An 8,861-nucleotide genomic window follows, 5' to 3' on the forward strand; every position below is an offset into this window, starting at 1 on the left:
CCTATCAACTTTTGTGACCCTAGGCCTAAGCCTTCTTGAGTTATCATCCGGAAACCGTTTTACTGTTCAGGGTCACTGCAGGCCTCGACCTAAGCGGTGGACCATTGGACCGACGCAACCAAAATATCGGCAGGTCCACTAACTATGAAAAGTTGGGTAGACCAACGGTCAACCAATTTTCAGTCACGGTCTGCAAATAAAATAAAACCCTTAAAAGTAAACAAGAGGACCATGATGGTCCTGAATCGCTCACCTATCTCCACATGACCCAGTGTTGAACTGAGTATGACATCGTTATTTCTATTATTTGACACAGTGACCTAGTTTTTGAGCACATGTGACCTAGATATCATCAAGATAAAAAATTCTGACCAATTTTCATGAAGATCCATTGAAAAATATGGCCTCTAGAGAGGTCACAAGGTTTTTCTATTATTTGACCTAATGACCTAGTTTTTGAAGGCACGTGACCCACTTTTAAACTTGACCTAGATATCATCAAGATGAACATTCTCACCAATTTTCATGAAGATCTCGTGAAAAATATGGCCTCTAGAGAGGTCACAAGGTTTTTCTATTTTTCGACCTACTGACCTAGTTTTTGACCGCACATGACCCAGTTACGAATCTGACCTAGATATCATCAAGCTGAACATTCTCACCAATTTTCATGAAGATCCATTGAGAAATATGGCCTCTAGAGAGGTCACAAGGTTTTTCTATTTTTAGACCTACTGACCTAGTTTTTGACCCCACGTGACCCAGTTTCGAACTTGACCTAGATATCTTCAAGGTAAACATTCTGACCAATCTTCATGAAGATCCATTGAAAAATATCGCCTCTAGAGAGGTCACAAGGTTTTCCTATTTCTAGACCTACTGACCTAGTTTTTGACGGCACATGACCCAGTTTCGAACTTGACCTAGATATCATCAAGATGAACATTCTGACCAATTTTCATGAACATCCATTGAGAAATATGGCCACTAGAGAAGTCACAAGGTTTTTCTATTTTTAGATCTACTGACCTAGTTTTTGACCCCACATGACCCAGTTTCGAACTTGACCTAGATATCATCAAGGTGAACATTCTGACCAATATTCATGAAGATCTCATGAAAAATATGGCCTCTAGAGAGGTCATAAGGTTTTTCTATTTTTAGATCTACTGACCCAGTTTCGAACTTGACCTAGATATCATCAAGATGAACATTCTGACCAATTTTCATGAAGATGCATTGAGAAATATGGCCTCTAGAGAGGTCACAAGGTTTTTCTATTTTTAGACCTAATGACCTAGTTTTTGACCCCACGTGACCCAGTTTCGAACTTGACCTAGATATCATCAAGATAAACATTCTCACCAATATTCATGAAGATCTCATGAAAAATATGGCCTCTAGAGAGGTCACAAGGTTTTTCTATTTTTAGACCTACTGACCTAGTTTTTGACCCCACGTGACCCAGTTTCGAACTTGAACTAGATATCATCAAGGTGAACATTCTAACCAATTTTCATGAAGATCTTGTGAAATATATGGCCTCTAGAGAGGGCACAAGGTTTTCTATTTTTAGACCTACTGACCTAGTTTTTGATGGCACGTGACCCAGTTTCGAACTTGACCTAGATATCATCAAGATGAACATTCTGACAAACTTTCATAAAGATCCCATGAAAAATGTGACCTCTAGAGTGGTCACAAGCAAAAGTTTACGGACGGACGCACGGACGCACGACGGACGACGGACACCGCGCGATCACAAAAGCTCACCTTGTCACTTTGTGACAGGTGAGCTAAAAAATAGGAGGTAAAATCGTACCATATCGGCGAATTCACAAAACGAAAGTTGATTTTTGCTTTAAGTACGGCATTCTAAACCCTTATAAGCATTGGCGAGTTAAAGTCAGGAGAGCACGAATGGACTACTCCACCGGTCGGGCGAGCGGTTTTTACGTGGTAACTTTACCAAATTGAGAAATTACATCAGGCAAAATTACCTGGATTGACTGGAATTTACCCGCGAATCGTAAAAATATCAAAACGTCATGCTGGTAATTTTCCATTCCACAAGCACGTGCGCCCTATCGTAATGTCTAATTTACATCGCGGTTACTTTTGACACAATAAACGCGCCCTAGTGCATTCATTTTTTTAATATAATCGCTTTAAATTTTCAACACCGCTTGAGAACTAATACAGTTTGAATTCTATAACAATTTTAATAAGATATCGACAGGAATGTAGGCAAAATTTTTTAAAAACGATCAAATTTTCATATAATGTTTTGTAAAATTTCAAACAGCGCGATCTTGATTATTTATTTCTTTCTTAAAGTAAATATACGGTACACACTATGGTAATAAAATTCAGACTTTTGACCAGAAAGTACAAAAAACACAATTAAAAAATCTTAAATAATGAAAAAGCGGCAGCAATTTAAATACATGGAGTAAAACGATTTTTGGCAAACAGATTTCTGTTAGCGCGGCAGAATAGCTTACGTGACCTAATGAACGTAAATAGAAATGTGGTATAAAATAAAGCAGTATGATGTCGTTGCGGTTTTTAATAAGTTTTAATTGATTCTTTGTACATGTATGTTTTGACACAACACTTTGTTAGATATTCTTCTGAAACAATAATGTAAATTTCTTGAGGGCAAATAGGTCACAGAGGTAGGACATCCACTATCATCGTTCACGGTTTGACACATTTACATGTCAGTTTATTCGGGATATTGCACATTCGCTTTTAAAAAATTAAAGAAAAAACTTTTTTACTGATTTCTTCTCAACAATTAAAGGAATCGAGAATACGATCAGACAGTGATGTGTCACATGGCGCGAAAACATGACGTAATGCCATGACAATCTCGGGGAAACTATACCGCTTTGATCTCCGCTTCAGATGTCACGAATAACCGACACACTTCTTTAGCTCTTTGAGGGGTGTTAATTGAAAATGAAAACAAGGCCAATTACTTAGTTTATCATCAGAATAATTACCGATAATAATTGTTGATATTTTCTTTTTCACTTTCAACACGGATCAGGGGATTGATGATTATTGTGTCCATATTTTGGGTCACTTTTCAAAATAATTATTTTCGGGATAACAGATTGCTACAGTCTTCCATTTTTAATTATTTTAGAAATAAGTCCTGTTTCTTTGAGTCATATGAAGTTATGACGTCAACAACATCACAATTTATGTGATAGAATTGGAGGTCCACTAAAGTCTGAGCAGGTCTACTAGATTTTAGCAGTTGGTGGACCTGCTGGCAACTGCTGAAAAAAGTTCAGGTCGAGGCCTGCACTGTGACCTTGACCTTTAACATACTGACCTCAAAATCAATAGGGGTCATCTGCTGGTCATTACCAACCTCCCTATCAACTTTCATGATCCTAGGCCCAAGTGTTCTTGAGGTATCATCCGGAAACCGTTTTACTATTCAGGGTCACTGTGACCTTGACCTTTGACATACAGACCTCAAAATCAACAGGGGTCATCTGCTGGTGATGACCAACCTCCCTATCAACTTTCATGATCCTAGGCCCAAGCGTTCTTGAGTTATCATCCGGAAACGGTATGGTCTACATTCCGACCGACCGACCGACCGACCAACACCAACATCTGCAAAACAATATACCCCTCCTTCTTCGAAGGGGGGCATAATAAAAATGTCAGTTTCAGGTCATATATTGTAAACTAATATTTATCAAAATTCATGTTATTCTTATTAGGTTTTTCTTCTTTCATTTAATTTTTTATAACAGAACATTGCTATAACACTCTATATAAAAGTGTATCCAAAATGTACTGTCCGGATACTGGTACACTTTCGGAATGTCATCGGAAAGTAGTTTTTGCTCAGTTTACTTGGCCAGCTAAGCTAAATCAGAGATAGTTCCTCAAATAATGATGCTACTTATCATTAAAAACTGCATTGAAAGTCAGTTTTTTTAAGGAATTTTGGAAATATGCATTATGACATCGGGTGTAATTAGACTCGTGAACAGACATTCTAAACTTAGTTTTACTTTCAAAATTCATCAAAATTTGTGAAGCTTCTTGTTGAAATTACGGTATGATCACTAAGCAATGGTTTAATTTAAAGTTTGCATGAAAAAATCTTGCAGGGCACTTTTCACATGCTCGGTAATCAGCTGCTTACGATAATTTAATAATTGGCGCCTTTTCTGACAGTACACGGGATCAATACGCTTTATCAATTAACTTCAACACTTCATTGATTCTTGTTACCTATGTGCACTCGCCATGACGTAACTTGCTGATAAAAAAATCAGGAGGCATGTCTACAGGAAAAAGGGCGGGATTAAGCAGAAGATCAAAGGCAGGAGGGCATGACCGCGAGTGTTTATTTTGGAATACACGTGTCTATCGTGGAAATAGTTTTACTGAAGGAAATGAATGATAAGAGAAAGGATTATCAAAGGAAAATGCCTCCGGGTCCTGAAGGACGCACAGGCAAGTATCATGGCGGGTCCTTTGAGCGTCTTTTGAAAATCTCCCGGGTCCAGACCCGGGGTCCCGGGTCAAATGGAACCCCTGTATAATATTTAATATTTATTACTCGACATATTTTCATTTCCGGTAAAAATTGGCGAGCTTGATTAAATGTGATCGCCGTCACGTATAAGGAACATAGAATAGTTCGCAAGATTTAATCAAATCGGTACCTGAGCTGATATTCGATTAAACTGGAACAGCGCTAACTCGATTAAATATAAGGAACAAGAATCAAAACAAAATCGGAAACCTGAAAATTGAGATTACTGGAAAGTTGGTATTTTTTGGCAGATTTTTGGGAAATTTAAACCTCAAAATTGGGAAAATAAGCATACATGTGATAAGTTCAGAATCCCAAAACTGGAGGTTTGCCATTTTTCAGCTGGAGTTGGGGTCTCAAAACTGGAGGTTTTTTATCGACATAAATCAAGCGCGCGGACACAAAACTTAGAGACGAAATCCAACATTTTAGGCCACACAATAACACATAAGTCTACACCAGAAGAAACAATCCTCATAACTCTTGATTTGAACTTTGACAGAGTTATGCCACTTTTTAACTTTTATTTTTTGGTTAAAGTTTTATATAATGTCCAATATCTCTGTTACATTCAAAGCTATTGACTATTATGCCCCTTTTACTGGCAAAGCTTTAATTGCCCCTTTTACTGGCAAAGCTTTAATTCAAAGTCAATCACTGAGAAAAGTCGAGCAAGCTGTCTTACAAAAGCTCCCTCTTGTTCTTAGACTTTAAACTTTCTTAACAGATTAAATTTGTAGAAACAAAGTCTCAATTTAGGTCTGAAATGGTGGTGAACATGCATTAACATTATTCTACTTGAGGACTGAAAAAAGAACAAAGCTCTAAATTGGTCTGAACATAACTAATAAATTAAATTAAATTTAAGGTAAATTCTTTACCCCACCCACTTTCGTATAAAAAGATTGATCATAAATGATTTTGACATGAAAAACAGAAAACAGAAATGCATCAACATGTATTTACCCTTACCAAAATAATGTAGATTTATGTTATCAAATAAATGAGTGTGTGTTTTTTATCCAATTTTCAATGAAATAAGTCCGATTTTAGTTGCAAATTACTTTGGTAAACATTGGAAGAAAATGGCGTAACTGCATAAGGGGAAATAACATTGGTGTTCTAAAAACAGTAATGGGTTGGTCTTTCCAACAATTATTTATGTGATTTTATTACCGAATAATCAAAAATTCATTTCAGCTGGGAATTATTTCTTATGACTGGGAGTTTTTTGCTTCAAACTGGTAAAAAATGGAGCCTGATTGGCATTGAGAATGGGCCAATATTCGGCCCCGTGAGACAGGTGGAAAAGGCCCTGCTTGTTTAATCCCTTATCAAACAAACAATCATGTTATCAAAATTCACCTGTGAAAAACAACTCTTTCCTCCAGCTGAATGTGTGTCAAACATGTATAATACCAGCGATTTTTTTCCTTCTTTATGAAGTACCCTTAAAAGGACCTTTTCCCAATTGAAAAATGCAGTCTTTTTTCCCAATAAAATTCATCCAAAAATTCCCGAAATGACCAAATTAAGTTTGCATTTTGATGATTGCAGAAGGAAAACTTAGCTACATTGACATTCACCATGATTTAACCATTTAAACAGTTTGTTTGATGCTATTTACATGGAATTAAAGGAAGAAGCATTCTAAATGGTTATTAATTCAGTAGAAAAATTCCCAATATGAGTAAAAACCCCGCTATTTTTCCAAATTTATCCGGTACCGGACCTTTTCCCAAAAGGGCAAAAAAGATCACTGAATACACAATAGTCGGTGACACTTTGATTTACTGTGTAAACATGTTTGGCAGTCCTCGGTAATTATTAACCCAGCCATAATAGATTTTTTTTTGGCAAGATGAAAAAATCGGGATTTTGACCCTCCCGCGCGGGAGATCAGATGTATGAAATAAGCAAATTTCTGCAATTGGGATGGGGCTGAAATCTGGCCCCAAAATCGGCCTTAAAAAATCCCTGAATGGCTACTGGTAATAACCACAGTGTATTGGGAAACACCGTTACTAAGATTAGAGTATGATGTAATGGGGTACCTATCTTTTATTCATTGTCATACCATTGTGTTTGTTTTGGGTGTCAAAGTTACAGCCCGGACAAGAATTTACACAGTCGCACCACACAGACGGACAGTGCGATTTTAATATGCCCACCTTTGGGGTCATAAAAGTTGTAAATTTACAAATAATATGTATAAACACCTCTTCCTTCAAGGAATTTTTCAAAACTGACGATTACATATTCGCGAAAACACATGACAAATGGATATACTTTTATCGGTAAATGTATTTGGAGTATCTGAAAGCTGTTTATCATAGAACATATAAATTTACAACAATTTTCATGTTCAATATATGTCATTATGTGGTAACTGAAGGTCTTTACTCTTAATTTCATTTTTCCAGATTTTCCCGGCAAACAGGAACCATAGTTGTCTTTACCTCAAACATGAAGAGTATATTTCATAGGTATGAAACCACTAATTATTTCACAACCATACCAGGCATATAGACACTAAATAGGACATTGGCTGATTCAAATATTCTTCTGAGTTTTTTTTGCTCTGTAGATCTATTTTCCTAATTTCTTTGTATTTTTTTTGCTGAAATTACATGACAGATCTATGGTTGACATGAAGGTAGCAGTTTCATAATGAAATGATAACATGGCAGAATTTGTCATGGAAACTTAGATCATACACCACCACTACAATTTGGGGTCATATTTTTTAGTTGATTTTGCAGTTTGTGTGCTTGACTGAAAATAATTTTCTTTCATCAAACATGACCGCCACTTTATTTTGGTTTCTAAGCAGCACAGACAATATTCATCAAGAAAATGTAAGGTACAGACATTTAAAAGGGGTTCTTATGTGTGCTGTGGCCATTGGAAATAGGTCAACTTTATATAGAATAAAGAAGAAAAGCAATTTCTTTGTTGTTACCATCATTCATAACTTTGACATGTCCAAAACATCGTGGAATGATACTAATTTCACTTGGGTAGTGATTATATTTTACTCGGACTTTATCATAGACTATCTGTGTAAAATCTCAGTCTTTAACTAATATCAAAGTATTAAATCCATATAATATTTAAATGAAACTTTTAAGTTTTGTTGACTGATTTGTCTTGGCATTTGATTTCTGAAATAGTTTGATATTTATTTCTAAAGTCACTATGTGTTCATTGTAAAAAAACTTAGTTTTACCAAAGTGGAAACTGGCAGGTACTTGAAAATGCAGCTCTCTAATTGGTCATTTAGAGTCCCTGATGTCATGATAATGTTATGAATAGCGCATTGCAATAGATCTCAGCTGCATTACCTCTGGAGATGTTTACTTACTCTCAGTATCATTTCTTGCTGAAATAAATATGATAGATCTATAGATATTTTGTCAGATTTTTCATCTTAAAAAACAAGGATAAATATCAAACAGGAAAAATCACGTTCCAAAAACGCAGTCTCCTCAAACGTTAACCCAGCATACGGAGACGCACACGACCAACACACACACACATTCTCACACAAAGCAAACACACCAACACACACAAAGAAAAACGTACACACTAGGACAAAACGAACAAATAAAGGAACAAACGCTAACCCAGCATGTGGACGCGCACATGACCAACACACACACACTCTCACACAAAGCAAACACACCAACACACACAATACAAAGCAAACACACTAGGACAAAACGAACAAATAAAGGAACAAACGCTAACCCAGCATGCGGACGTGCACATGACCAACACACACACACACACACACACACTCTCACACAAAGCAAACACACCAACACACACAATACAAAGCAAACACACTAGAACAAAACGAACAAATAAAGGAACAAACGTTAACCCAGCATGCGGACGCGCACATGAGTAACACACACACACACACACACGCGCGCGCGCGCGCACACACACACACACACACACACACACACACACACACACTAGATTAATGTAATATGCCTCATAATCATGACAATATGCATGTTTTAGTGTTGTTATATTTTCTGGTCCTTTGGGATCCTGGAGTCCATTCAACATATGTGTAATAGAGTTCCGCTTAAGCCGGTGCTAGGGGGGCGTAAGAGGTGTTGCACATTTCATCATCTCTCATGAACAGACTCAATCAAACCGAGCCTGCTTTTATATTAATATTCTTCTTGTCAGTCACAAACACCTGCCAGAATGTAAAATTAAATCAAATTGCAGTGCATATATATGTTCGTATTTTCGGGAACAGGTACGATAC

At 36.8% G+C, this 8,861-nt stretch overlaps 1 protein-coding gene across 1 annotated transcript in view; it reads right to left on the reverse strand.

The window, feature by feature from the left end:
• The window catches only part of LOC123525344 (serine/threonine-protein kinase ATR-like), a 138,499-nt gene extending 131,461 nt beyond the window's left edge, over positions 1-7,038 (reverse strand). Inside the window, exon 1 of the mRNA XM_045304311.2 lies at positions 6,977-7,038. The gene's annotated coding sequence lies outside the window, so the exon portion shown is untranslated. The remainder of the gene's footprint in view (positions 1-6,976) is intronic.
• Positions 7,039-8,861: the final 1,823 nt, after the last annotated feature.

The sequence above is a fragment of the Mercenaria mercenaria genome, chromosome 3 (genome assembly GCF_021730395.1).
Source record: "Mercenaria mercenaria strain notata chromosome 3, MADL_Memer_1, whole genome shotgun sequence".
Classification (NCBI taxonomy): domain Eukaryota; kingdom Metazoa; phylum Mollusca; class Bivalvia; order Venerida; family Veneridae; genus Mercenaria; species Mercenaria mercenaria.